This window comes from Eriocheir sinensis, chromosome 28 (assembly GCF_024679095.1).
Source record: "Eriocheir sinensis breed Jianghai 21 chromosome 28, ASM2467909v1, whole genome shotgun sequence".
Lineage (NCBI taxonomy): Eukaryota > Metazoa > Arthropoda > Malacostraca > Decapoda > Varunidae > Eriocheir > Eriocheir sinensis.
In genome coordinates this window covers 3,667,980-3,685,391 of record NC_066536.1, presented here as the reverse complement: position 1 = coordinate 3,685,391, position 17,412 = coordinate 3,667,980, and the positions used below count along the sequence as shown (strand labels likewise).

Sequence of the window (17,412 nt, the reverse complement as noted above, 5' to 3'; positions counted from 1 at the left end):
CCTGAGCTCCGTGACGTGTGAATTACCGCGCCGCCGCTGCCGCTCCTTCTCCCTGAACGCCGCGGCCACAATCTGACGGGCGTGTGCAATCGTTCTCATCTCCCTCTGGAAAAATGGCTTTCAGATGACCCGCCCCCAACGTGACTCTCGGGTCTCCTCGTGTCCCCAGCGCCCGCCACAAGATTATAACGCTGCTGCCGCGACATATAAACCGACTCCTGTGGTCAAAATCTAAACCAAGGCTCATCAAAAGCAATTAACCCTACCACCGATACCCCCACCTACAGACTCCCTGCACGACTGCTCTCAAAACCCTTCTCACCCCACGCCCACTAACCTCACACCCACTTTACACCCCCTCCTTCTCACCTAACCTTTGTCCCTCCTCTCCGCCCTCCGACCTCGCTCTAAACCACCTAGCCCACCAACTAACCCCAATTCCTTCTCTACAATCACACCTTCAGATCTAACCATGCACCGCCCCTTCTCTCCCCCCTTCACTCCTCCGCCACCTCCCGACAACCCTATACACGAACTCTCCTCCCCCATAGGTAGCTTTCTCGCGTCCCCTCCTTTCCCCTTCCACCCCTCCTGCACCTCCCACCCTAGACCATCACCAACCTCACGACCTCTTTCTTACCAGCCTCATTTGACGTCATTGCTGCTTCTCCCTCCTGCCCCCGGAAGTAACCTTGAAAGTACTCACCAACACCACGAGTTCTTCACCCCCACCCCACCCCACACACATACATCTTTCGCTTTTTAGGGTAAAGGAAGGCGACAAAGTGGATTAGTCAGGGTGAGTGAGGGGGTGGGGGATAAGGAGAACGGTAGTAGTGAACAGTAGGAGTCTGCTGATTACGGACACCCAAGAGAGGAGAAAGGAATAAAAGGGGACGAAAGGATAAGGATAAGAGAAAAGAGGAAGAGCAAAGAAAAGGTGAAAAAAGAGAAGATGAGAACAAAACAGAACAAAACCAAACAGATCATCTTATTTCTTACCTTTTTGAGATATAGAACGTTATTTGGTTAATCTACTCACTATAGCTGAAGAAAAAAATCACGTCGTCCTGTGCATGTTGTTTATCAGACTACTCACGACCCCACGACCTTTTCCGCACCTCTTCCCATCCTGTGTCGCTGCCCCGCCTACCACCCCCCCCAAAACCCAGCATCACTGAAGTAGAGTATGACAGAGGGCAGGATGCTGGACTCCACTATCTCCTGTCTACTTTTTTTACCTACTTTAATTTGTGTATGACATTTCACAACCCCTTGAAGGATGGATGTTATCGTTTCCCTTGAGCGAGTCCCCACAACACTTAATACATTTGCAAAGCCTATTTTCCTCCTTGTGGCAAACAGGGACAATCCACGATGCCAGTTTGTTTTACCATGAGCACCTTACGAGACCAGACGTGAGTGGAGGTAGGAGAGCTCTGAGAGGAGAGGAGAGGAAAGGAGAAAAAAAGAAAAAAAGAACGGAAAGGAAAAGAAAAGAAAAGAAAAGGAAAGGAAAAGAAAGGAAAAGAACGGAAAATAAAAGAAAAGGAAAATAAAAGAGGATAAGAAAGGAAAAGAAAAGGAAAAGAAAAGAACGGAAAGGAATAGAAAATAAAACAAAATAAAAGGAAAAGGAAAGAAAAGAAAAGGAAAAGAAAAGAAAAGGGAAAGAAAAGGAAAGGAAAAGAAAAGGAAAGGAAAAGAAAAGAAAAGGGAAAGAAAATAAATGAAAAGGGAAAGAAAATAAATGAAAAGGAAAAGAATAGAAGAGGAGACAACACAAAACAAAACATGGAAAACAAAGAAAAATGACAGCACAAAACAAAGACAACTATACCAGGAAAGAAGAAAAAATAAATGTCAATTCGGTCCACATAAAGACCTGACACTTCTCCCCCTTTATCTCATACGCGCCACCGACACGAACAGCTAATATAATAAGACCCGTGCGTGAGGAGGAGGAGGAGGAGGAGGAGGAGGAGGAGGGGCATACACACCTGCTTCACACAAACATCAAACCTCAGGAAAAGGAAAGGGATAAATAAAATACGAAATGCCAAAACCAAGAATAAAGGAAGAAAAAAACAGAAGAACAGGAGAGACAGATGAATCGTGTGGACCGTCGACAAAATTGTGGCGGCGGTGGTGGTTGTGGTGGCGATGTAGAAGAGACAGGCAAACAGACACAGACAGACAAACAAACAGACGGTAGTTTAGCTTCAGACAGACACTCGGGAGGATCAGAGTACCACTACAAAATATACAGACGGACACAGACGGATAGACAGATGACGGGGTTAGCTTCAGGGCGACACTTGGTAGAATCAGGACACAACAACGAAACAAGAGACAGACACAGACGAGTAGACAGACAAATGAAGGTTAGTTTCACAGGCAGCTTGGGAAGTATCAGGGGACCACGACGAGTGAACAGAGAGAAGAACAGAGAGGGACACGAACGGAGAGACAGACGGATGGAGGGTTGTTTTCAGAGGTTAAGTGGGAGGATCGGAGCATCACAAGTAAACACACAGACGGGCAGACAAACGGACGGTGGGATAGTTTCAGGGTGACAGACGGACACAGACGGGCAGACAGACGGATGGAGGGCAAGTTTCAGAGGCAGCACGACAAGGCTCTTCGCGGCCGCCACACCAAAGCCAGGTAAAGGAACACAGCGGAAACTCCTCCACGACTTCTTGGCCGAGGCTGGCAACGACGAGGAAAAAGGCGGGAGTTCGGGAGAAGGATGAAGGGGAGGGACGGGATGGGAGAGGACGGGAGGGGGAGTGATTATTTATGTGAGGGGAAGGAGGTGAGAGGAAAAGAAAAGGGGACAGGAAGAAGGCAAGAAAGGACGACATAACAGATGGAGTAAAGGTTAAAAAAAAAGGTAAAAGAGAGAAAGGGGTGGAAGAGGGAGGGTAGGGAAAAGAAACCAAGATAATGAAACATGGAAAAGAAAAGGGAAGAGAAGGGAAAAGAAGTAGATATGAGGTGAGACAAAGCAAATAAGAGTGGAAATAGTGAAAAAACGAGAAGGGAAAAGTAGGGAATTTAAAGAAAGGAAAGGAAAGGAAAGGAAAGGGAAGGAAAGGGAAGGGAAGGGAAGGGAAAGCAGATGGAAGGGAAGGGAGGGGAAAGGAAGGGAAGGAAAAGGAAAGGAAGGGAAGAAAAGAAAGGGAATGGAAGGGAAGAAAAGAAAGGAAATGGAAGGTAAGGGAAGGAAAAGGAAAGAAAAGGAAGGGAAGAAGAGAAAGGGAAGGGAATGAAAGGAAAGGGAAGGAAAGGGAAGAAAAATGAGAGAAAAGGAAGGGAAGGGGTAAAAAAGCGAGGAGGGGGAAAGGTAAGGAATAGGGTACGTCTAAATGATGTCCTCTTCCTTCTCCTCCTCCTCCTCCTCGCAGCCTGTTTGTCGTCGCGCCATCCAGCGTCATATTAGGCGCGTGAGGTGTGTGCGGGTTGCTTCGGCTCCGTTTAGCATAACTGTACCTAATGAGACGCCAAGCAGGCCGCGCAGGGTCACCTCTGAGGATATATAAAGCTCTTTGCCGCGTCTCCCTTTAATAAAGACTCGAGTATTTAAGCCACGAGACCCGTCAGCCTCCTCCCCAGCCCAATAAGCCCGTCACCAAACACTGGAGCTCGCCCTTAAACCTCTCGGCCAGCCCACACTCAGCTGCCGTGCGTGGGGAGGGCAGAGGCAGCAGGGAAAGGAAAAGAAAGGAAGAAGTAAGGGGCGCAGTGAAAGGAAAGAAAGGACGAAGGAAGTAAAAGGGAATGAAAGGGAAGCAGAAGCAGGGGAAGGAAAGGGAATAAAGGGGAAGGAAAGAGAAGGAAGCGTAAGAAAGGGAAAGGAAGGAAGACCATGAGAGGGAAAGGGAATGAAAGGGAAGGAGAAACACAGGAAGGAAATGTAAGAAAAGGGAACGAAGAAGAATGAGGCGCATGGGAAGAGGAAGGAAGGAGGATTAGGGGAGAGAAAGGGAATGAAGAAGAAGCGGAAACACGAGAAGGAGATGGAATAAAGGGGAAGAAGAAGAGGGAGACGGACGGAGAGGTAATGAAATAGCAAGAATGAGCACGAGAAGAAAATGGAAGAAAGGCGAAGTAGGAAAGGGAGAGAGAGGAAATGGGAAGGAGCACCATGGGGGAGGGAAAGATAATGGAGGAGAAAGAATGACCACGCACGGAAAGGAAATGAAGAAAGGGGAAGGAGGAGCAGGGAAGCGAACGGGAGAAAAGGGGAACTGGAAGCAGGGGAGGGGAAAATAATGAAGGGGAAGAATGAGCACGCACGGGGAGGAAAATGGAAGTAAGGAGGAGGAGGAGGAATGTGAACAGGAGCACGGAAAGGAAGTGGAAGAGAGTAGGGAAGAGAAGGGAGGAAAAGGAAGAAAGGGGAAGGTTGAGCAGGTGAGAAAAAGGGGAAGGGGAAAATTCAGCAAAGGGGAGGCATAAGAAGCTCCCCACGTATTGATAGGTCTTCCCCTCTCCTCCCCCCTCCCCGTCTCCCTCTCCCCCTCACCCCCTCACCTGTCCGAGCCTTCAGGTGAGACGCCAGGTGATCAGCTTAATGACATCCACGCAATGTATCCTGAGCTTTTTTTTTTTTTTTTTAATCGAACTTCTTTAGAAAAGCTCTCTACGGATGAAGGTTGAACTTGACTTTGCCTATATCAACATGTGGCAAAGACGTGAGATGAAGGGTAGCAGTAAAAAAAAAAAAAATTATTCACAACAAACAGCTCCTCCTCCTCTTCCTCTATCTCTTCCTCCTCTTCCTTCTTCTTTTTTCTTTTTCTTCTCCTTTTTCTTCTTTTCCTCTCCTTTTTCGTCCTCTTCTTTTCCTTTTTCTTCTCTTTTTCTTCCCCTTTTTCTTCTTCTTTTCCTCTCCTTTTTCGTCCTCTTATCCTTTTTCTTTTCTTTTTTCTTTTCCTTCTTCTTCTTCTTCTCCTTCTCCTCCTTGTCTTTCTCTTTCTCTTCCTTCTCCTCCTCCTTCTCTTTTTTTTTCTCTTTTCTTTCTTCTCCTCCTCTTCCTCCTCGTCCTCCTCCTCCTCCTCCCCCCTCGCACAGAGCCTCGCCAGGACGGGTCGGCTGGGCGGCGCGTGGCTCCCAACACACAAGTCGCCGCTCTTAGTCTCCGCCCCTTCCTTCCCCTCTTCATAACCTCATTAGAGCAAGGGGAAGCGAGGGTTTACGCCGCCCCTTCAACCTTCCCCCGTCCATTGTCTCCATCACCCCCTTCCTAGAAAGAGAGGGGGAATGGGGTGTTTGTGTCCCCAGAGTGTTCCCCATCCGCGCCCCCCTCATTGACTGACCACAAGGGGGCGAGCGAAGGAAGGGGGGGTGAGGGGGAGGGGAGCGAGAGGGAGGCGAGAGATCAAGGGGGAGGGGAAGGGAAGCTGGTGGGGCAGATTTAGCGAGGACATCACAGGCGCCGGTCTTGATGGAATAGAGTGTAACATAACTGTGTAACATAACTGTGTAACATAACTGTGTAACATAACGCAACCAAGAAAACCCGCAGAGAGCACCGCCCGCGACCCTCAGCACGCCCAACGCCGCTGCTCTCCGCTTTCCTCCACTTCGGGGCGGCGGCGGTTGTCCTCTCAAGTGTCCTGTCCACTAGTGTCCCTCTCCGCCACGGCCACCGGAGCCACTCGCCACGTGACCTTAAAGTCGTGAGCAACACAGTGACATAATAATCTGCTAATCGCTTCTCTCTCTCTCTCTCTCTCTCTCTGCTGCCGTCACTTTTTTTTTTTTTTCTCTATGCTTAGTTATATATTCTTCGCACCTTCCCTCCCCCCTCTCTCTCTCTCTCTCTCTCTCTCTCTCTCTCTCTCTCTCTCTCTCTCCCTCCTCGCCACTCGCCATGCACAAGGCAAACATTATAACAGCCGTCCGTCATCGTCAGAGGCACCGTACAGAGTAAAGTGGCGGCGGCGGAGGAGGAGGCGGCGGTGGTGGTGGTGATGGTGATGGTGGTGGTATCGGCGGAGGCGGAGTCCCTACCTTATCTCCCCGTGGCTGTGGCGGCGGGGCGAGCGAGTGTGTTCACAGCAGCGTTTCACAACCTGACCGCACGCGCAGGACCATCGCCACGGCACCGCGAAATGTAAACTTGCTGTAGCGAAACGTGAATCCTGGCGTGACCTTGACCGCAGGCATCAGATACTCGGCACGCAGCGGCGGCAACAGCGGCCCCCTGACCCCTCATCCCGCAGCCCCGCCCGCCCGACCCCCGCCGAGGATAATAAACAGTACGTCACTCCTCTACTGCAGCGTCCAAGGAGAAGCAAGGGAGGAGGAGGAGGAGTAAGGGCAAGAGAAAGCAGAGGAAAAAAAAACCACGATGGAGGAGGAGGAAGAATGAGAGGAGGGGGGAAAGGGGAGGAGGAGGAGGAGGAGGAGGAGGAGGAGGAGGAGGAGGGGGAGCAGTAGGGAAAGCAGAGGAAGAAAAATAAGATGGAGAAGGAGGAGAAAGATTAAGAGGGGGAGGAAAAGGGATGTGAAGGGAAAGGAGATGGAGGACTTAAACAAACACGGGTTATGTATGATCTGACGCTGCACACACACACACACACACACACACACACACACACACACACACACACACACACACACACACAAAGAGACATCAAAGGCAACGTGATATTCGAGGCTCAGCGCGACATCAATCAGTACTGCCGCCGTGTATGCAGCAACCTTTACCATTCACTGCAAAAACATTCAGAGGCGAGCACAGGAAAATCATAGACTTCAAAGACTATAAATGACTAGGTTTGAACAACGTAAATCAATGAGGAAATAAAAGATTGAGGAAACTAGCCAAAATCACTAATCAAAACCAAGATTAACGGGAATGAAGTAAATGAGAAGAGGAGAACCAAAACGGCACTTATTGCAAAACTACCGTACCCAGAAACAAAAAAAAAGAACCTACTCTAACTTAGCAGGCAACACAGACTAGGAAGACATAAAGCACAATATACAAGTTATGAAAGAGAGCAAAAACAACAACAACCCTACACAAGAACAGGCGAGCAAGAAACAACAAAGGTATAGAGAGGACGGTCACTGCCAAGGCTACCTCCGCGACCCTCAGATAAACAGGAGCAATTAACTAAGACCACCTCCACCTGCAGGGAAATTAGCGTGCAAGCCTGACTCCCCTGCACTACCTCACTCTGCTAACGAGGCCAGACCTTTGTAATGATATGCCGGCAGACAGATTACGCTATTTTCTTATACGCATACAGTTTAAGATGCAGCAGCCACCTACCCTTACGTCAGAGTACAGAGCTATATGGTAAAGTCCAACACAGGATTTAGGGTCATACTCTTAAACATTTCGGCGCCCAAGCACACACATTTGACAAGGCTTTTCGTAGGAGTTTGGGGCAATTCCAGTAGTAGTTTGATGACTCTTCTGGTAGTGTGATCATTCGTCTGTAAAATAAACCTATACAAACACTCGTTAGAACCCGATTGATCTCCTTTTCGACCGATAGAAATGGTTGATGGGAGAGGCGGAGGCTCCAGAGAATACCGACTTTAGTACTTCACCATGTTCGATAACTTGGAAAAAAAAAGGTGATGGGTGTTATTTCCTCGTTTGTTACCCCTTAAGAATATGCCCCCTCATCGTCTCTCCCTCAATCCTTCTCTCTTCCTCTCTCCCCTTCTCTTACCCTCTCTCCTTGCCCCCCCCCCCCCACCCTCTGCTTAACCTCCTTTCTCTCCCCCACCCCTTAATGAACTACAACGCAAATTGCCACACAGCCACTATTATCATTGCGGGAGCGTCACGCATTCCGGCGGGGCGAATCAACCGACGTGACCGCTATTGAACGGCGAGTCACGCGGTTTAGGGGGTCGATGGACATGTCAAAACAACCCTCATTCTCCTGCCCTATCGCGTCCTGGTTATGGTTGGAGATAAAGGGTCACATAGGCTTATCAACCCCTGTAATGGGAAGAGATAAGTAAAATAAAACAATAAAAGAGACTTGCTGCGTCACTCCACTGCCCACCACAGAAAAAAATACTTACACTATCTTCACCTTCCGAAACTGACCTCTCCTCTGGCCACACTCACGCTCTTTTCTTTTTTTTCGGAGCAAAGTCTAGCGGGATTTTTTGCTGTTGCCTATTTTGTCACTTGCCCTTGAGCTCCCTCCCTTAATGTGAAAAAAACTGCCCTGAATTACCTTATATTTCCTAGATTGCCCTAGATTACCTTGCTCCAAATTACCTAAATAGAAAAAAACTGCCCTGAATTTCCTTATATTTCCTATATTGACCGAGATTACCTTGCCCCAAATTACCTAAATAGAAAAAAACTGCCCTGAATTTCCTTATATTTCCTAGATTGCCCTAGATTACCTTGCCCCAAATTACCTATAGAAAAAAAAACTACCCTGAATTACCTTATATTTCCTAGATTGCCCTAGATTACCTTGCCCCAAATTACTTAAATAGAAAAAAAAACTACCCTGAATTACCTTATATTTCCTAGATTGCCCTAGATTACCTTGCTCAAAATTATCCAGATTGAAAAAAAACTACCCGGAATTACCTTATATTTCCTAGATTGACCGAGATTACCTTGCTCAAAATTATCCAGATTGAAAAAAAACTACCCGGAATTACCTTATATTTCCTAGATTGACCGAGATTACCTTGCTCCAAATTACCTAAATAGAAAAAACTGCCCTGAATGACCTTATATTTCCTAGATTGACCTAAATTACCTTGCCCCAAATTACCTAAATAGAAAAGCAAATATCATGAATTACCTTATATTTCCTAGATTGACCGAGATTACTTTGCCCCAAATTACCCAAATAGAGAAAATCGCCGTGTCAAGATCTTGCCCACTGCTTACCCTCGTGCAAGACTGGTGAATCGGTGATCGTCTGCCGTGAGTGGGTAGCGTCAAGAGCTTGTCTCCTCCCTCAGCCGAATCTCATTAACGACTTCTTTTTCGTTGGCTCCACCAATTCATCAACTTGAAGTATATTAGAACTACGAGGAGGGAAAAAAAAAGAAAAGTGCGAGTTCGTGGAAGCGGAAAAAAGTCCATAAAGAGAAAAAAAAATGCGTATAACGAGAAAAATTTGGCCGTGGACGCGGAAGGCAGGCAGGGAAGGATGGGGACATTACTTTCACCCACGTGTAAGGAAGGTGAGGGGGAGAGATGCAGGTGAGGAAGCGAAGTATAAGTTATGGGAAAAGCGGAGGTCCCTATAATAACTCCCTCTTCCCATCTCACAACACTTCCTTCCCACTCTTTAATTCCGAACTGCCGAGCGGACGTCGCGCCCCCCGCAGCTCACGGAAACGCCAGGTGGAAAATTGAACGGCTCCCCTCCCCTCCTTGCACTTTAAAACCCAACCACCCACTCACCCACCCAGCACAGAGCAGCCCGTCACTCTTCCTTCCTGTTTCCCCCTTTGTTCCGACTCTACCACACAGAGATGCTCATCAAAACGACCACAAGCTGCGAGAGTAATGTTCCGTGCCGTATGCACCATATGGCGAGAATGCTGCAATGTATGGCGGCTGGCGGGATGATCTGTCTACACACGGCAAAGCATCAGACCCCGTTCTCATCCTGGAAAGCAGCTCCCGTCAATGAGACAGAGACAGATGTGTGTGAAGCAGTAGCTGGGCCAGGAGCAGTCACCCAGTCAGACGCTCACACACCTGGTAACTGTAAATAAGAGGTGTTGACGAGGAACTGTTTGTGAGGTGCGTGTTTTGGAAGTGGAAGGCGCTGTGAGGTAGGGGAGGCTGGGAACGACGCTGTGATGAGTGACTGACGGTGTGACTGACGGCTCTTCCCTGCCCTACCCTACCTCAGTATAATACTACATTCCCTTCCAGTCTTCCTCTACCTCCCCTTAACTCTCCTCCCTGTTCCTTTATCCCTTCTCCCTTTCCCATCTTCCTTAACCTCTTTCTTCTCTCTCCGATATCCCTTCTCCCTCACCTCCCTTATCTCCCTTTACCTGGCCTACCTCTCCCTGCTTCCTTCCCTTGCATCCCACTCCAACCCTCACTACACATCCACTCACCCAACTATCGTATGTTTGGGTGTCTTGAGTTGCTTCTCTCACTCACGCGTGCGATAGCAAATAAAGGAAAGAACAGAATAGAAAGACAGTAGTGAAGGAAATAATAGTAAAAGAGAGGAAGGAAAAGACAAAGCTCTGCAAACGCCTTCCCATATAGATGTTGCTACCCTCGCCACCCTTTCATTCTCACTCGAACGCACGCCAGACCACAATCTCTGAGCAATAGCTGTATAATAACAAAACTTCATAGCGACTTCCCATAGCTGTTACTTTCCTCACCCCCCTTTTATTCTCGGACGGGCCTTAAGCCACAATATTTGAGGAATAGCTATGGTCACGGACAGGGGCACGGACAAGGAGGTTTACATGCTGCTTCTCCCTCCTCAAGACAGCTAGGGAGTGTGTGTGGTGACGTGCGTGTGTGGGGTTCATGCTACAGCCCGCCACACTACAGCACAACACCTCTGGCACGGACCCTGATGACAAAGGCGCGAGCAAAATAGTGTGTAATGGGACCAGCAGCGCCACAGTAGTTATAGGGGAGGGGAGGGTAATTGGTGTAATGGGCAGGTTGAAGGTGGTGATGGTCAGAGTATGGAAGGGATGGAACGATGTATGTGTAGATATATACAGTTGGGGTCAAGAATTTGGTTTGTATGGACTCGAACTTCATGTAGTACCTGAGAATTGTAGCAAATGTTTTAGAGTACAACAGTGAGTATGCGGTGTGGTATCGTGATGTAGGTGAAGTGCAAGCCTTTTAACTTTAACCCAAGCCTGGCCTATAGGTTAATGAGTGTCTAAATTAAGGTTATTGTAGAGGACAGTGTGAAATGAGCAAATAAACTAATGGACAGGCTGGTATGAAGATCAGTTTAATGGATCACCTCACCTCACCTCACCTCACCTTACCTCACCTCACCTCCTCCTCCTCCTCCTCCCTTCAGCCCCATCCATCACCAATTAAAATTATCATAAATCGCATGTATCGCAGGGAGGAATGCATAGGCTGGGACACAACTTTAAAACATGGCACAGTCGGTGTATACCGTAGTGGAAGAGTTGCAGGTAATACAGTATTTTAGGCTGCTGGGAAGACAGGAAAAGCCGGTATTGATTCGTAAACGCGGTAACGAGCGGACAGGGACCAAAGTTATGATTATTCGAACCTCGGAAAACGAAACAGATCCGATCCGTTGTGAAACTTCGAGCTTGTAATCCCAAGTCAATAGTGTTTAAATAACGGATGAGAATCACTAACGAGTGCTGAGATAAATGCAGGCGTGTGTGCAGATAGAAACAAGAATTTAAGAGCAATAAAAACAACTATAATGATGATAAAATAACAATAATCCAGCAATAACAGGAAGCGACACTCATAAAAATCCCACTGATTGCGATAAGGATAAGGTTTTTAGGGGGGGAGGGGAGAATGAGGGTGTCAGGTGGGTCTGAAGGCGCTCGTTATCACCAAGGAAAGTTTCTCGAAGGTCTGAGAATGCAAAGAATAACACGGCTGGTCATGCGCTGTAACAAGTACACAACACTTGATACGGTATGCATTTACATTTACTTAGACGCGTTTTTTCTTGTAAGTTAAGATATATACACTTTAACAAACTCTTCAGTGAATTCATGTTAATGGCAACGGGCCAGTGTCATTCAGTCATCATGCACGCCATAAATACTCGGAAATAAAATGGCAGTTGCTTGCCGCGAAATTTACAGCTGAAATTGGAGTAATAACGTTTCTAAATAAAGCCACAAAGCCATTCATTTGTCAAGCATTTTATGCCTTATATATATTATGTAGCACACGTGTTCAAAATAAATACGTTTGCTACATTTCATAACTAACACATATTGTGTAGCACAGGTATTTTTAAACCCAGTAATGAACGTTGAAATTGTAGCAAATGACAAGGGAAAGAGAATCAGGAGGAGAAGGAGGAGAGTTTCATGACTGGTCGTCGCCTTTAAAATACCACTAACCCGTTTGAAGATCAGTTTAATGGATCACCTCCCTTCCTCCTCCTCCTCCTCCCTTTAGCCCCATCCATCACCAATTAAGATTATTATAAATCGCATGTATCGCGGGGAGGAACGTACAGACTGGGGCACATTTAAACATTACATAAACCAATCATAAGAAGCAGAATGGAGGGCAGGGAAGGGGAGGGGCCAGGGCGACAAGCCGAGCTGAAGGGATTGATGTGCTACGCGTTGAGGTGAGCCAAAAAGAGCCCAGAACCAATATTCTCAAACCTTTCGACGCCTATAGGTATATCTACTTAAAGAGGCTCTCGTAGAAGTTGTAGGGATTTCCATGGGTGTTTCATATCTCTGGCGGTAGTTTTGCCAGATTTCTACGCCATGAACAGGTAAAACACTCTTGATAACCCGACGCGTTGTTTTCCTGTGGTCTTAAAATCTATCGTAACAAGAGCCCGAGGGGTTTGAGAGTACAAGTCCAGGAGTTACGTGTGGGCCGAGTCAGAGCGAGTGTACCCAGATTGGAGGAAATGACGGAGCTTTACGCGTTCCGATAAGCCATCCTGATCCCCGTCACGTGCTCTCCGCAGGATATGATCACGGATTGAGTGGCTATCAATCGTGCCAATTACTAAGAATTCGATGTAGTGCGTCAGCGTGGCGGAAGTGGTTCGGGTTTGGTAACGTCATGATGGGGTCTTGTGGGCGTTATGTACTCTGTTCGCAATATCGTAAAAAATAGGCCTTGATCACGCATAGCAACTGTCAATACGATTCCACCTTTCTTAGCAACCACCAACACGACTCCATCCTTTCCAGCACCCCCCCAGTGCGATTCTACCTTTCCCAACGATGATCAGTACGATTCTACCTTTCCCAACGACCACCAATACGATTCCACCTTTCTCAGCGGTATGCTAGGTTATAGTGGTGTGGTGGCGAATATAAGAATACAGCTTAGTCTAGTTGTTGTTAAAAATTTACTCCCTCCTTATAGGAGGGAGCACAAGCCTTTGCCAAAGGTGGCCCGTAACAGAGTGCCGACAGACCGACTCCATTGGCTGGCGTTAGCCGAGCCGACCAAATCGGTCTGTCGACAAGGACTGGCGTGTCTCTGATATTCCAGAGAAGACTCTCTCTCTCTCTCTCTTTCTCTCTTTCTCTTTCTCTCTCTCTCGACTCCTGGGTACCGGGAGGAAAACAGACGGATAATTTAAAAGAAAAGGGCTGTATAAGTGACGAAAAGGCTTGGGAGTTTACAAGGTAGTGTGAGAAGATACACTGAGAGGTGTGGCAAGGTGGGTGCTTAAAAGGAATGGCAAAGAAAAAAAATCAGTGTTCTGGGGCACGAGAGGGCGCGAGAGTTGATACTTGAAAGAAAATTATTAAAGAACAATATTTTAGTGTCCTGTCTGTCCCCCATGGGACGTTGTGGTGGGCAGCGGCAGATGTATGATGCTAGTCTCCCTTTATGTGTCGAGCAAGGGATCTATATGTAAATTCCTTAGTATCGAGTGCCCTTCCGCCTCCTGTGTGACGCTGTGTTTGGGAAGGACGGGCGTGTGGTCTTACGGTGTTAGTGCCGCGAAAGGACTCTGCCTCCAGACTCCCTGGCATGAGTGTCCTTCTGCCTCGTGTGTGGCGTTGGGAGGGGCAAGGACGGACGTGTTTGGGGTTCCTTCTGACGGTGCTGGTGACCTTGAAGGGACGAACGGGCTACGCGATGGGAATGATGAGATGAACGATAACGTGAACGGCTCAGCGCTGGGAAACCTTAAAAGTCACTGAACGTATGAACGTGAGAAGGGAGAGGGAGGGAGATCATTTTTTTAAGAGTAGGAAAGAAGGAGGAGTCAATAAAGATGTGAAGGAGGGTTTTAGCTAAAGGTGTGCTCGAGGAAATCTCAAGAATCACTCACTACCTATGAACATTGTATACAGTTCAAGAAGAGGGAGAGAGAGAGAGAGAGAGAGAGAGAGAGAGAGAGAGAGAGAGAGAGAGAGAGAGAGAGAGAGAGAGAGAGAGAGAGAGAGAGAGAGAGAGAGAGAGAGAGAGAGAGAGAGAGAGAGAAAATGCCCTCGCACAATACTCAGAAAAATTAAGTAACACACCTGTTCGCGTTTCACATTTCATTTCACAACCAAGTCATCAGCATCCTACGCAGCGTCACTATCAGCGCCGCTTATCGTGTGGTCGGGTGACGCACTTCCTCAAATACATCGCTAACACGACGAAAAATTCCCAACCCCGAATAAACGCCTTTGTTCGTGCCGCCGTTAGTTCCTCCCTCCCCTTCCTTTCCTCCCTCCTCTCCAATCTGCTCTTCTTGCCTTGACTCGGCTCCAATTTGCTTCTCTTTCCTCTCCTCCGCTCTTGGTTCCTTCCTTCTCCTTCTGTTCAGCTTCGATCTCCTTTCCTCTTAGCTACTTAATTTGCTTTTTTTATCTCTATTCTGCTATACTTTTCTCCTCTCCTCTGCTCTGATTCTTCCCCTACTTTCTCCTCCCCTTTTCCCCTCTCTCCTCTGCTGTAACCCTACCCTTCGATATTCCACTTCCCTCTGCTCTATTCTCTCTCATCTGCTCTTCCCCTCCCCTTTGATGCCCATTTCACTTTGCTCTGTTCCTCTCTCATCTTTCTCCTCCTCACTGATGCTCCATTCCTGTCTGCTCTGCCCTGTTCCTCTCTCAGCTGCTCTTCCCCTAGCTCGCCTACCATCCTCTATTCCCCTTTGATCTGCTCTGTTCCTCTCTCATCTTCTCTCCCCCTCCCCTTCGATGCTCTATTCCTCTCTGCTCTGTTCTGCTCCTCTCTCTTATGCTCTTCACCCCCCTCCTATAGTATGCTTTGCCCCCCTCTTATTTCCTCTCTTCTCTGTTCTTTTCTACTCCCGATTCTCTGATCTGTTCTGATTTATCTTAAACTCTGCTCTGCTCTCATCTTCTATCTTTAATCTCTTTTCCCTTTCCCTCCCCTCCTCCCCTCCCGCGACCTTGTTGTCTCCCCTCAGCGTTCCCTCACCCGGCCAGCCAACGCCGCACACCTGATATTTGTGACGGACCTGTTGTTGTTTAAAGCGTTGCTGTTATTGTCTCTTTTTTGCTGTTCTGATTTGTTTGACAGACTCTATTTGCAATTCACGTTTCGTAGAGATGTTTTTTGCTGTATTTTTTTTTTACTTGGGTGTCTCGCCTGTAATAATAGAAACTAATAAAAAAATAATAAAAGTTGGGTCATTACTTTTAATTGATGCGGTAAAACTGGCTTATAAACAAGTCAGGAGCTGCGACGTGCCTGAAATTCATGGCTTGAGTTATATCATGTGACTTATCCTGCAATAACGCATTTACTCAGCGGGGCCGGACCTGCGCCGGGGGGAGGGGAGGCAATAACCTAATAACCCCGAGGCGGCGAAGCTAATTACTGCTGTTTGTCCTCGCCGGCGGGTCAAGGCAATGAGGGGGGGGGGGGGGGGGGGAACACACTCTTGGTAAGCCTCGCACTGGTCATCTGATCGACGGAATGTCGTGGTATGCAGCGATGCGGCCCGATGCCCCCCGCTGGCACGCACGCTGGTTAGCCCACGCCGATGTCAACACAACAGTCCTCTCCATGGAGCCAAATGCCGCGGCCGAGTTACTGCATTACCACACACACAGACACACACACACTCTCTCTCACACACACACACGCACACACACACACGCACACACACACACACACACACACACGAAATCCGAAAAAATTTTTTTTTTTTTTTTCCTATTGAGCAAGCTTACCATTTTGTCAGCCCTTAACCTGTCCCTCTATCGTAAACACAGACACACACACACTCTCTCTCACACACACACACGCACACACACACACGCACACACACACACACACACACACACACACCTGAGCTCCAAATCTCAATCGGAAGGGGTACTGGCTGGAGATCGTGGGTCCAGCGAGTGATAAGACCATGGTGATCACACACACACACACACACACACACACACACACACACACACACACACATCAGAACGTCAACACCCTACTTATCTCTCTCCACACCTGCCGAATAACAATGCTAATTATTTATGATGGAGGTGATTTGTCAAGTTGTAATTCCACGAACACTCTTCCCTGCATCCTAGACCTTGGAGTCGGCGGGAGCAAAGACCCCTCCCAATTTCCAAGAACACAATACCTGACTTTTTATGGGTGAGCACAGGTTGCCTTTTCCCACGTTCCCCAGGTAGCGCTAATCACAGCCCGACCAGCCTACAAAGGAAGGTAATAGTCGGGTTGAACATCTGTCTGCGATGGTCCGGACTCGATCTAAGGTCCGCTGATACAGTGTCTAGACGTGTTACTCAAGTCAGTGCATCATAAGCAGCCACTCAGTATTGCCAGTCACTACCCATTATTATGTTACCTACGCCTGTCAATCCTTACATCACAATCTTAGGTTCGTTGATAGAGTCTAGACGTTTTACTCCAGTCAGTGCATCACAAGCAGTCACTCAGTATTGCCAGTCACTGTCCATACCTCTGTTACCTCCACTTGTCAATCCTTACGTCACAGAAACAGTCGCAATACGGGGTACAAGTGATTATCCAAACAGGTGCTTTACAGGCGATCGAATCAGCAGGCGACGCTCGACTGTCGGGTTCGTGGAAGGGTTTGCTTACACTCCTTCATAAAACATGCGCCGGGTTTACTGAACGTAGTGCTAGTTTTCATTAACATTTATGTGGCAAGTTTGGCTTTTAATTCTGTTTTTGAGACGGAGTTATCCTTGTGTTGGATTATCACAGTTAAGTCGACATATTATAACGAAGTCGTAAAGAGCTTTTAAAAACAAAACCAACTATCCACGCCTTGAAAAAGACAAATCAGTCATCATTGTAAGTAGACTGATACGATGTTTATAAAATCAGGCGATAAACATGGTGGTGGTGTTAGTGTCTGGCCTTGGCGCACCGTGGACATGGGACGATACGGCCAATACTCCTATGAAAGTCTAATTCTTAAATAGACATTATCGATGCTTTACCGGAAGGGGGAAACATGGGGAGGAGACGGGTGAGAGTCCTTGCACGTATAGGTGGAACTGCTACAAACCTTTACAGACCAAACGACATCAAATCTCTAATAACACACACACACACACACACACACACACACACACACACACACACACACACACAGGCTCTGGGAATCATGGGGAAACAAATGATGAGTGGCAAGTGTGTGTGTTGCGTGCTCACTGTTCTATACGATGGCTGTCAGTGGCTGAAACGTCCTATTATTACTCCTGCTACTGCTTAATGAACTTGGTAGG

At 47.6% G+C, this 17,412-nt stretch overlaps 1 protein-coding gene across 3 annotated transcripts in view; it reads right to left on the bottom strand.

The window, feature by feature from the left end:
• Positions 1 to 17,412, bottom strand: part of LOC127004376 (shootin-1-like) — a 64,103-nt gene that overhangs the window by 46,162 nt on the left and 529 nt on the right. Inside the window, exon 1 of one of the 3 annotated variants that reach the window (XM_050872011.1) lies at positions 8,897 to 9,031. The exons of the other annotated variants lie outside the window; for them this stretch is intronic. The gene's annotated coding sequence lies outside the window, so the exon portion shown is untranslated. Of the gene's footprint in view, positions 1 to 8,896; positions 9,032 to 17,412 lie in introns of those variants that run through there. 3 annotated transcript variants of the gene reach the window in all.